Here is a 13,178-nt window from a genome sequence, read left to right on the forward strand (position 1 = left end):
GGCTTCAGAAGAGAACGTGTGGAAGAGAACTGCTGTTGACTTTGATCCCTTTTGGTGGCTGAGTGCTAATAACATCATGGACCAAGCTGGCTTAGATGTCTCCCAGCTGGTGCTGGCAGCTAAATGCCGACGGAAACCCATCAAATATTCATCCTTCTCTGGCGCCCGGCCCACGTCGGGGCAGGGTGCACCTGAAGGCATGGCCAGCGTCCCCTGGCCTGGCTCCTTGCCTCCTGCTCAGCTCTTCTCTCCTGGGCCTCGTTTGCAGGGCGCTCTGTGGACTCGGGCGTGCTGGGTGTAAGCTCAGGCGGCTGAGTGTCAGGCGGGCATGCAGCTTGGCCTCGGCCCCCTTTTGCCTGTGGGTCCATGTCCAGGAGCTCGGCACAGGCCGGGTGAGTTTTAGAGAAAAGGGTGTTTGGCTTATGGCTCTGAGTTCCAAGTTCCAGGGTGGGGCCACGTCTGGTGACAGCCTGGCTGGCCAAGACCCGAGGTGGCACAGGACACGGCGCGTCGAGAGACGAGGAAGGCACACGTGTGTGTGAGTGTGTGCGTGTGCGCCTGTCCTCTACTCTCCCTCTTCTTATGAAGCCGCAGGACTCGATCGTAGGGCTCCCCAGTGACCTCATCTAACCCCGAACGATCACCCCACGGCCCCCTAGGCCCCAGAGTCCTGTCAGGTTTCACCCCCGCAGTCGCTCACCCCAGGTCCAGCCACTGCTCCCCACGCCTGCCCGGGGCCCCCGTGAGCACCGCACTGGCTGACCTCACAGATCCAGGCTCACAGCGGCTGTGCCAAAGGCCCCTGCCCTGGCCTGCTGACCGTGCCCTCTCAGAAAAGACAGCGGCTGTTCCCTGCACGAGAACAGTTCCCCTTCGCCCTGTTCTGGCGAGGGCCTGACGGTGCTGAGTCCGGGTGGCAGTGTTAATCTAGATGCGCGCTCCTGAGTGCTGGACTGAGTCTTCCCCACTCATTGCCCTTGGATGTTAGGCAGCCACTGTCCGCAGGCAGGGCCGGGGTTGTGCAGCAGCCAGGCTTCCTGTGGACCAGAGCTGCAAACCCGGCCTGGGCAGCAGAGCACAGCCAGGTGAGCCTCCTCCCACCAGGCTCAGTGCCTCACGCTAGCGCTGCCCCACCTGTGCACCAGCTGCCCGGGAGCCCGGTGCACCCAGGCGGCACTGGCTGGGACTCAGCATGCTCTGTCCCTCTCCGTGCAAGTCGGGGGAGGCTGTGGTGGGGGGCGCGGCTGCCCTCTGCGTCAGGCTCACACTTCTTCCAGCACAGGACAGTAGAGCACCCTGTTCTGTGTCCCTCGGCACGAGCCCAGGTCTGGGGTCCCGCGTGGCGCCCCTCCATCTCCCCACTGCCCACCTGCATCCCGAAGCCTCCCTTGCCAGGCGTGAGCAGGCATCTTGCCCAGTTTTATATCTTGGTATCTGTTTTTAAAAACATCTTGCCTTTTTTGTAACTGTTCTTTCTTTCAAACTTTTAAATTTCCTCGGCAGTTTCTCCAAAGAAAGCGGGGATTCTGGGAAATGGGAGAACCAGGGACACAGGTTCCATTCCAAAATGTGCACTTAAACTGTTCCAAATTACCCAAGAGTATTAAATTTCCTCCAGATGTATACCGAAGGTGACCTGATCTCAGTGAAAAACTGATATTTCTTCTATTTGAGAGCTTCCCTATAAATATACTAGGCCAGTTAAATTTCTTTTGATAGTTTATTTTTTAAACTTTTACTTTTATTAGCACACATTTGCAGTACAGTAAGTTCCTGACTTACAAATGAGCTCCATTCCAGGAGAACTGTTGGTAGGTCACATTCACTGGTAAGCCAACAAAGTGAGTTTTACATGCTACGTAGACCTGTGAAAGTTCACAACTCACATGTTCATTACCGTACAAGATGCTCACATTCATCATGGGGCATTGTGCACACACATAACACGCTGATAGCTCCCACCTTGAACTTTGGATTCTGAGAGTGTCAGTGGCACCACATGGGAAGTGTCCTGGGGCTGGGGCTGTGGACCGGCCTTGTAGGAGGGCAAGCGGCCAGTGGGCTGGTGGGAAGCTCCCGATGGTGGCAGGACTGCATGGACCGGGGGAGGATGGCGGCTTCCCAGGCGCAAGGCTGCCTCCTTCCTCCCAGACCTGGCTTTCCCGGCGTGTGGGCGAAATGGGCTGGCAGAAGGTCCAATCTTTTTTTAAAGTAATGTTTTCTTTGTGGCATTTGGCTGTTTTATTACTGTTTTGATGTTCGTTGAGAGTGGGCTGTGAGCGTGGGAGGTGGTGTGTATAATTACCAGAGGCCTGGGTTTCCATCAGTGAGACACGGAAATCTATATAAGGAAAGGAGAACAAAGCCGGCAGGCAGGAGTCGACCATGGTGAGTCACTCACAGGGCTCGGTGGCTTGGGGCAGCTACTGCATGGGAGCATGGTGCACACGTGCGCGCGCACACACACACACACGTGTGATGCTCACCGCCCTGCAAACAGTCCGCCCACACATGCCTGGTGTCTTCTGGGTCGTTGCCTCCCAGCCTGAGCCTGCACCTGGCCCTTGTTCTGCTGGAAGTGCGGGCTCTAACTCTGGGCCTGGTCTCTGGCCAATGCTGCTGCTTGTGGACCTTGTTTAGAGGAGGCCTGGGCTGCAGCTCTGGGGCCTGAGCTCTGGGTGGCCTCCTCTGGCCAGGGTCCAGGGAGGGCCTTTGCTGTCAGAGCTGCAGCAGGCCTGACCCCTTCGCTGCAGACACTGCCCCTCTGCCCGACCCCAGAGCGGCCCAGGCTGTGCGAGTGGGTACTTCGTGTGGCTTGGTCACCTGCACCCTCTGCTGTGTTCTGGGCCTCCTGGCTCTCTGGTTCTCTGGGGGCAGTTTGGCTCTCAGGGGTCCCCACGGGCCTCACTGCCAGTATCCTGCAGGGTGCTGAGGGCCCGAGTGGCAGCTGCCTGGGCTCCGTCTTCACCAAGGCTCACTGGGAGTGGGTCCCAGGGGAAGCCGTGCTCTCCTTCAGCAAACTGCCCCTCCCATCCCATCTCCTGGTCAGGTCAGAGGCCCCGGGCCCCTGTGCACTGCCCCCCTGGCCCCACACTGCTGTCGGCCTAGCTCAACGCCATGTCCCCTTCCCCGCTGTGACTGTCTGGAAATGCAGCCTTGTCACCCTGCTCAGGGAAGCATCTGGTAGCTTCTCTCTGCTGTTGGCCAATGCAGGATCCTTATGGAACTCCTAACTCGTAAATGTGGCCCCAGGCCCCAAGAGCTTCTGTCAGGGGTCACCACTTCCTGGAAGGCCAAAAGTCGTGACATCAGAATGGCACACTTCATGATTCATACATAGTGATTATGATGCATTAGAATTTACTGGGTATCAAGCACTGAGCTAGGCTCTCAAGTGTTATTTAATCTTCACAGTGATCAGTGTTGCAGGTGGCATTATCAGTATTATACGGGTGAGGGTCATTTGGTAAGGAAAAACCCCCAGCTTGTGCTGGGCTGCATGGTGTGTGGTCACTGAGTCGGCTGTGTGGCCCTCCTTCCTGGTCCAGTGCCCCGCAGTGTGGGGCATGGGGTCAGAGGGCTCTGCCAGAGAGCCCAAATATACACACTAGGCACTAAGCGTTGCCTCTGAGATGGGGTAAAATATCCAGTGAATGTTTAGATTTTAAAAATTGATTACAGTCAAAGATATATTACAATGAAACTCCCTCAAAATATGCCCTTTCGAAAACACTCACCCATCATTCTTGACGCTTTCCAAAGCAGCTCTGGGGTCCTCTTCCCTGAGTGTCCTTACTGAGGCATGATGAAAAACAGTGACTGCTGTTGCTGAGCACCAGCGATAGAAAGGCAGCTCAGAAAAACACAACGCTGTGTCCCTGGTCCACCTTAGTCACCAGATCTGGCACCGTGAGACTCCTGGCTCCTTCCAAAGTCAAAAGGACCATGAGAGGGAAACATTTTGAATTCATTCAGGACATCGAGGCAGCCAGGGCAACGCAACCAAAGACCTCAGCAGTAATGTATCTTGCACTGCACTGCTTTTTAAAAAGATCTAAACACTCACTGCATGTTTTGACCGTGCTGCAGAGCTGGAGCTCGTGACTGGGTAGAATGTGAGGCCCACAGGAATCTGAGCGGCGGTCACTTGCTTTTAAACCATGCTGTTAGCTAAGTGATCTGCAAACTTTTCTCTTAGCTCTTCCCCGAAGTTCACAGGCCTCCTTCATATGACATGGGGGCAGAAGTGGAAAGGAATCCACCTGGATGCACATTCACAAACCACAGATGAAGGGGACAGGAGGGGTGACCCAGGGTAGGAACGGGGTCTTCTGAAAAACATGAGAGTTTTTCCCTTTTTTTGTTTCTATCCTACATTTTAAAACAAACCCCATATACATTTACACACACACACACACACACACACACACACACACACTTTTCCTTAGGAAGAGCAAATTTCCAGGTGTAGGAGTGGAGAAGTCCCCAAGAGATTTGTAAAACAAAGGAATTAATACAGAAAAAATGTTTTAAAAAGGAGAACAGCATCGCTTCTCGGCCTTTTGGCTAAGATCAAGTGTAAAAAGGAGAACAGCGACCGGATGCTGCTTCACACCTGGAGAAGCCTCTGATGATGGACCAGTTGCCTCTGTCCGCAGCTTCACAGTGCCGGGTCAAGGACCTGAAAACCACGGCCACTTGTCACCCAGCCCAGCCTCACTGCCTCCTCACGACTGCCGCAGCGACTCTGCCCGACGAGCCTGCCCCCCCAAGTGCAGGAGGTGCCACGGGCTTTGTTGGCAGAGGCGGGACCTGGACCAGGCGCGGATGGGCACGGGCTCTTCTCCTTGGCTGCCTCTGCCCGGGCTGCACAGCTGCCCCAGAACTTGGGCCTCGCCAGGGAACCTGGGCTCCGGCCTGCAGGTGGCAGTGCTTGGTAAATGTGGCGGAGGGAGAGGACCACTTAGTGAACAGCATGGTCTAAGGACCTGTGGCCTCGGAGGAGGAGGAGAGCGCTCCAGGCCAGGTGGGCAGCCCGGGTGAGGGGCCCTGCAGCGACCCCCCAACTGCAGACCTGCTCTGCTCACCAAACTCAGCTGTCATTGCTCCTGCTCCTCCTCTTCCTCCTCCTCTTCCTCCTTTTTGCACTACTGGGAATTGAACCCAGGGCCTTCACACTGACCTACATCCCCAGCCCTTTTTTATTTTTAACCTTGAGACAGAGTCTCTCCAAGTCACTAGGTTGCCCAGGTTGGGCTCAAACTTGTGACCCTCCTGCCTCAGCTTCAGCCTCCGAGAGTGGGGGACTCGCTGGTGTGTGTCACCACGCCCAGCTCCGACTCAGCCATTTCTTTAAAAAGCATTTCTTTCATCTTATCAACCTGTACGACTTCTTTGTGGTTTTGAATTGATTGGCCCTAAATAGTAATGGTGTCCATGTATCTTCCCCCTTTTTATCTCATGGGTTTGGACTTTTAACCTCCTCTCTTTCATCTTTAGAGCTTTCCATCTCAGGGGTTGGGGTTTCACTTCTATCCTGGTACCTGGTAGCTGTGGTTGATTGGTTCTGCAAGGTGTACCGAGTATCAGGAAAGCTGTTTTGGCCAGAACCGGCATATCCAGTCCTGAGGCAGTTGACAATGACGACGCTGGCTTCTTATTAGCTACCAAACAAACACAAGAACTGGGGCAAAGTTTTTGCATCAAAATGTACCAAGGGCAGATCTGCGGAGTTCTGAGTACCAAGGCCTGGTGCATTTACATCTCCTTGCCTGTATCTGAATCTCAGTTCTCTTCCAGTAAAGGAGCTGCCGCTGCCCGGGCTGCAGCAGGGAACTTGGCGGGGAGCATCACACCCCAGGCATGGTCACAGCAGTTAGGTCATTGTCATCTTTGCATTCAGATTCCTGTGCGTTTCATCTGTGTCTTTCACTGCTGAATTTAATCTCATTAAGATTATAATGACAAGAGATCAGAGTAAAAATAGTGTAAAATCAATACAGGAATTAGCAATAAAGCTGCAGGTACTTAATCTCAGAGCAGCTTGGAAACTGTACAGGAGCCAGGCACTGACAGCAGTGCTCTGACCTCAGGAGGGCAGGGGTCTTCGCTGTCGAGCTGTTTCTCACCCCGGGCCCAGCACCGGCACCTGCTGCCCGTGAACCGGGTCGCAGTGGCTGAGGGTGATGGCTCCCTCCCTCCCTCCTGGAGCACCAGAGGGTTCCCTGCCACCCTGGGCCTGGGTGCTTCGGACATCACGCTGTCTGGGACACAGTGGCCCTCGTTCTGGCCCTTCCGTTGCCAGATGCCTCTTCCTTGCTTTTCTAGGCAGTTCCTGGCCTTTTCTTTTTTTTTTTTAGACCAAGCTCATTTGCCTTTATTAATGTAATAAATATATTTATTCAGTATGCCTTAATATTCCCAAGATTTTGTGTACCTATCCTTCTTTTTGTTGTTGTTCTTTTATTGGTACATTTTAGGTATACAATTCATTCACATTTATCACTGGGTGCTTGTACCTGTACATGATGTATCTTGGTTCTTATTTTTTCCCTATTACCTGTGTGCCCTTCACCTCCTCCACCCTTCCCTACTTACATAGACTTCATTTCCATTTTTTTTCTTTTCTCATAATTTTTCCTTTCCCTTCTTCCCTTTCCCCTTCCCCTCCCTTCACCCCTATCTCTTTGGACCTTTTTTCCTATTTCAAATTATCAGTTATTCATTTTAATCATTTTAACCCTTGTTTACACTATCAGTTTCTCACATTAGAGAAACTATTTGGTGTTTACACATGTGTGTCCTATTTATTTCACTTAAGAGTATGGCCTCAATACGCATCCATTTAGCTATAAATGACTCTAGTTTCTTGTTCTTTATGGCTCAGTAGTACTCCATTTTATAAAAAAAACACATCTTCTTTATACAGTTTCCTGTCGATGGGCACTTCGGCTGCTTCCAAGCTTTAGCTATTACAAACTGTGCTGCTATGAACATGGGTGCACATACATCACTGTGGTATGATTCTTTTAATTCTTTGGGGAAGATACCCAGCAGGGGAATAGCTGGGTCAAATGGGATCTCTAGCCCCAGTTCTTTGAGGTATCTCCATACTGATCTCCACAGTGGTTGCACCAGTCTGTACTCCCACAAGCAATGGAGAAGGGTTCCTTTCTCCCCACACCCCCGCCAGCATTTGTTATTGGTTGATTTCCTGATAGCAGCCACTCTTTGTGGGGTGAGGTGGAATCTCAGTGTTGGTTTCATCTGCATCTCTCGAATGACGAGTGATGAACATTTTTTCATATATTTGTTTGCTGCTTTTACTTGCTTGTGTGAGACATGTCTGTTCATTTCAGATGCCCAGTTTTGAGGTCTTTGAATTTGGGGGGTCTGATTTTTTTCAATTCTTTATATATTCTAGATAGTAGACCTTTGTCTGAGGTACAGCTGCTAAAATTTTTTTCCCACATTGTAGGTTGTCTGTTAGCTGTGTTGGTGTTTTCTTTTGCAGTGCAGAAGCTTTTTAATAAGATGAGATCCCAGTTGTTGATTCTTTCTGTTAGTTCCCATGCTGCTGAGGTTTTGTTCATAAAGTCTTTTCCTATGCCAATATCTTCAAAAGTTCTACCTAACTTATCTTCCAGAAAGTTTAGTGTTTCTGTCTTAATATTTAGATCTTTAATCCACTTCAATCTTAGTTTAGTGCATGGTGATAGGTATGGGTCTAGTTTTAATCTTTGGCAGGTTGAAATCCAGTTTTTCCAACACCATTTATTAAATAGGCTATCTTTCCTCTAATGATGGTGGTTGGCTCCTTTGTCAAAGATGAGGTGGCTGAGCATGTCTGGAGTTGTTTCTGCATCTTCTAATCTATTCCATGGATCCTTGAGTCTGTTCCTTTGCCAGTACCATGCTGATTTTATCACAGTAGTTTGTAGTATAATTTCAAGTTGGGGATTGTGATACCCCCAGCCATGTCTCTGTTGCACAGAATTGCTTTAGCTATTCTAGGTTTCTTATGGTTCCAAACGAATTTTTGGATTGTTTTCTCTAGCCCTGTGAAGTATATTTTTGGAATTTCAATTGGCATTGCATTGAATCTATATAGTAGTTTGAGAAGTATGGCCATTTTCACTATATTGGTTTGTCCTACCCAGGAGCAAGGGATGACTTGCCATTTTCTTGTATCCTCTTTGATCTCTTTTTTCAGAGTGCTGTAGTTTTCAGTGTAGAGGTCTTTTGCTTCCTTTGTTAGATTGATTCCTAGATATTTCTTTTTTTGGATGCTATTGTAAAAGGAGTTGTTTCCCTAATTTCTCTCTCAGTGAGCCTGTTATTTGTGTACAAGAAGGCTATTGTTTTTTGAGTGTTGACCTTGTATCCAGCTACCCTACTGAAGCTGTCAATTAAGTCTAGAAGGCTTCTGGTGGAGTTTTTTGGGTCTTCTATGTAAAGTATCATATCATCAGCAAATAATGACAGTTTAACTTCTTCTTTTCCTATCTTTATTCCTTTTATTTCTTTCTCTTTTCTAATTGCTGTGGCTAATGTTTCCAGAACTATATTGAACAGGAGTGGTGAGAGTGGGCATCCTTGTCTTGTTCCTGATTTTCGTGTGAAAGTTTTCAGTTTTTGACTGTTTATTATGATGTTGGCTATTGGTTTTTCATAGATAGCCTTAATCAGGTTGAGATAAAGACCTTCTATTCCAATTTTCTGTAGGGTTTTTATCATGACTGGGTGCTGGATTTTGTCGAATGCCTTTTCTGCATCTATTGAGATGATCATATGGTTTTTGTCCTTGGTTCTGTTAATATAGTGTATTACATTTATTGGTTTATGAATGTTGAACCATCCTTGCATCCCTGGGATAAATCCAACTTGGTCAGGGTGTTTGATCTACTTGATGACCCTCTGTATTCTGTTTGCCAGTATCTTGTTGAGAATTTTTGCATCTATGTTCATTAGGGAGATTGGCCTGTAGTTCTCTTTTTGGGTTGGGTCTTTTCCTGGTTTTGGAATCAAAGTCACACTTGTTTCCAGGAATGAGCTTGGAAACCTTGCTTCCCTTTCAATTTCCTTGATGAGTTTAAAGAGTAATGGCAATAGTTCTTCTTTAAATGTCTTGTAGAATTCAGCAGTGAAGCCATCCGGACCTGGGCTTTTCTTTGTTGGTAAATATTTTATTACATTTTCAATTTCCCTCATTGTAATTGGGGTGTTTAGAATTTCTATATCTTCTTCATTTAACTTTGGCAATTCATATGTATCTAGGAATCTGCCTACTTCTTCTGTGTTTTCCATTTTATTGGAGTACAGGTTCTCAAAGTAGGTATTGATGATCCTCTGGATTTCTGTTGGATCTGTTGTGACTTCACCTTTTTGATTCTTAATTGCATGTATTTGTGCTTTTTCTTTCCTTTTTTGATAAGGTTGGCTAAAGGTTTATTGATTTTATTTATTCTTTCAAAAAACCAACTCTTTGATTCATTGATTTTTTGTATTGTTCTCTTAGTCTCCATTGCATTAATTTCTACCCTAATCTTCATAATTTCCTCTCTTGTATGAGCTTTGGATTCGTTATGCTCTTCTTTTTCTAGGAGCTTGAGGTTCTGCATGAGGTAATTTATCTGAGTTCTCTCTGTTTTCCTAATATGGGCATTCACTGCTATGAATTTCCCGTGTAGAACTGCTTTCTTTTTGTCCCATAGATTCCTGTATGTTGTACTGGCATTTTCATTTACTTGTAGAAACTGTCTAATTTCTTCTTTAATTTCCTCTGTGATCCATTGGTTGTTCAGGAGGGTGTTATTCAATTTCCAGGTGTTTGTGGGAGTTTTGCAATTTCTCATGTTATTGATCTCCACTTTTATTGCACTATGGTCTGATAATATACAGGGGGTAACGTCTATTCTTTTACATTTACTTAGATATGTCCTATGAGCTAGCATGTGGTCTATTCTGGAGAATGACCTGTGTGTAGCCGAAAAGAATGTGTATTCCAATTTTGTGGGGTGGAACGCTCTGTAAACATCTATTAAGTCCATTTGTTCAATAGCTTGGTTCAGTTCTAGAATTTCCTTGTTAACTTTTTGTCTAGATGATCTATTTGTGATAGTGGGGTATTGAGGTCCCCCACTACCACTGCATTAGTGTTTAGTTGGTTTTTCATGTCTGTTAATATTTGTTTTGTATAGTTGGGGGCATTCGTATTTGGTGCATATATATTTAGGATTGTCATCTCTTCCTCTTGGATCATTCCCTTCACAAGGATGTAGTGACCATCTTTGTCTCTCTTAATTAGTTTTGGTTTGAAATCTACTTTGTCTGCAAACAAGATTGCCAGCCCTGCTTTCTTCTGGGTTTCTGTGGCATGGAGAACTGTTTTCCATCCTTTTACTTTCAGTCTATGAATTTCTTTTTGAGTTAGGTGTGTTTCTTGTATACAGCATATTGCTGGATTTTGCTTCTTAATCCATTCTGTCAGTCTCCTTCTTTTGATTGGTGAACTGAGGCCATTAACATTGAGAGTTACAATTGATAGATATTGACTCATCCTTGTCATGATGTTTTACTGTTGTTGGCTCTTATTTCTTTTGCCCCCTTTCCCTTTAGTTTCTTACCTTGTCTGGTGGCTTCCCTCTGTTGAGCCTCATGGAGTTATGACCTTCGTTGCCTTTTTCTAGGATATTGCTTAGAATTGTTTGGAATGCTGGTTTGGTGTTCATGAAATTTCTCAGGTGTTCTTTGTCATGGAAGTATCTAATTTCCTCATCAATTTTGAAAGATAATTTTGCAGGATACAACAGTCAAGGTTGGAAGTTATTTTCTTTTAGGGCTTGAAATACTTCACTCCAGGCTCTCCTTGATTTGAGGGTTTGTGTTGAGAAGTCTGCTGTGATTCTGATGGGCTTTCCTTTGTAGGTGATTTGTTTCTTTTCTCTAACTGCCTGTGGGATTTTGTTTTTCTGTTGGGTTTCTGGGATCTTGACTATTATATGTCTAGATGTAGATTTTTTTTTTGATCGTGACTAGTTGGAGTTCTATATGCCTCACTTATCCATATGTCCAGTTCTCTACCTCTGTCTGAGACGTTTTCCACTATTAGTTCTGTGAACAGTTTTTTAATGTCAATTGTGCTTTCTCCTGTTTTCTCATGGACTCCTATCAGTCTTATGTTATTCTTCTTTGCATCGTCTAGCAGTTGTTGGATTGATTTCTCGTGGTCCCTTACTATTTTTAAGAGATCTCTATTTTCATGGTCTCTAACCATGATCCTGTCTTCTATATCTGATATTCTATCTTCAGATTCCCTTAATCTGCTGTGGATACTTTCAGTGGAGTTTTTGATCTCCTGAATATCTGTTTGAATCTGTTTCATGGATTCTATTTCTTATGTTGGGCGATCAAGGTTTCCATTTCTTTCTTATGCTGGGTATTCATGGCTTCCAGCATGTTTCTGAGCTCATCTATTTTTTTTTCTGTTTCTGTTCTAGATCCTCTAATCATGTCTTTCACTCTGCTCACCATTTCTGTGGATATCTGGGAGATTATTTCTGCTTTGAATTTTTCCAGAGCCTCATTCATCTGTTTTGTTACTTCCTGTGCTATCAGTTCAGGGTATCCAGGTGGTTGGTTATGGGACTTTTCCATCTCATTTCCCCCAGGATTTACCCTTGGTGGGGTGGAAGTCTGAGTTTATGCCTTGCTTAAATGTCTTCTCATTTTCGTTTTTGGTACTGCCCTTGGTTTAACTCCTGGGTTGATAGTTTGAAATTGCTTATTGTAGGTATCTTTGTTACTTGTAATTAGAACCCTTATGGAATGATTGGTTCTCAGAGGTGTCTTCCAGATATAGCTGGTCTTTAGGTTTTGAGTCACTAATGACTCTAAGGCTGTCTCATTTTCCTTATACTAGGAAGGTTCATTGACTAGATCAATACCAACACCTTAGCCCAAGTGATACAATCAGCAACACCATTGCATCAAGTACATCTTTGAAAATGAGATTTTGTGGTAGTTATTGATCTATCACCTTTAGCTGTGTGAATTAAATCAAGATCGAGGACCAACCCAACATATAGTGAATAAACTCTTCAATATAACAACTTTACCCTTTGGGATGGGGAGTTAGAAGGGGTTGGGGAGGGAGGGACAGATGGGAAGAAGGATAGGGGAAGGTTAGCAGTGTGGCCAGAGGACACAGGTGAGAAGGAGAAAGAGAACAATAGGAAAATAAAGAAGAACTCTGACTGAGGACCAAAACACGGACAAAAAGGGAAGGCGAACAATGTGGGAGAGCAAGAGAGTGAGTGTAAGAGAGAAAGGAAAGAGAAAAGAAAGAAGAAAAGAAAAAAAAGGAGAGAAAAACAAGTGTTTGCAAAGAGTAGGGAAAAAAATTAAAGATAAGAGGATCAAAAGAAAAGAAAAGAAAAGAGAAAAAAAATCAAAATAATAAAACTAATTTTGGGAATGAAAAATAACCATGAAGATGAAGGGCCTCCTTCAGGGTATGTCTCTGCTGTCACAATAGGCCACGTGGGTTGCAGTGTGCAGATACAAGTCAATGAGTCTCAGTAAGCCAGTCACAGACCCTTGAGATTCAGGCAGATTTCTGGCTGCAAGTCCCAAGTTGAGCTCCCTGTCCTCCTGTAGGGTTGAACTCTGCAGAGTTGTATTGCAGGTTCCAGCTGCCCTTCCCCTGAAGATAGTCCTGGTCCTGATGGGAGGTGAAGATGACTCCAGCTTACCCAGTACAGTGGTCTGCTGGTCCGATGTCCTCTGCATTTTTGTAGCGTGGAACCAGGTGGCTGTACAGAGAGAGGAGCGGGCGTTGGTGGTGGTGGTGGTGGTGGGGTGTCCAGAGGATTGCTGCCAGGGCGTGGGCTGATTCGGCGCATTCTGCGCGACTCGCGGCATTGCTACAGTGTCCGCAGACCTGCCTGTCTGCTGCGGGCTGACTCGGCGTGTTCCGTGCGACTCCTCCTGGCCTTTTTCTTATTGATTCAAGGAGTTTCCTTAGAATCTCCTGGTAGGAATTTCTTGACAGCTGCAGTGTAGCACTGTCCTCCCATCTCTGACCTACTTTTTCCCTCACTTGTTGAGTCTCTTGATGAACAGAAATTCTACATGTGAATGAACTCATGTGGAGCTCTTTTCTTCTCTGTTTTGTGTGT

This window comes from Heterocephalus glaber, unplaced genomic scaffold, assembly GCF_053883595.1.
Source record: "Heterocephalus glaber isolate CG9 unplaced genomic scaffold, H.glaber_assembly_v1.0 deba00001579, whole genome shotgun sequence".
Taxonomy (NCBI): domain Eukaryota; kingdom Metazoa; phylum Chordata; class Mammalia; order Rodentia; family Bathyergidae; genus Heterocephalus; species Heterocephalus glaber.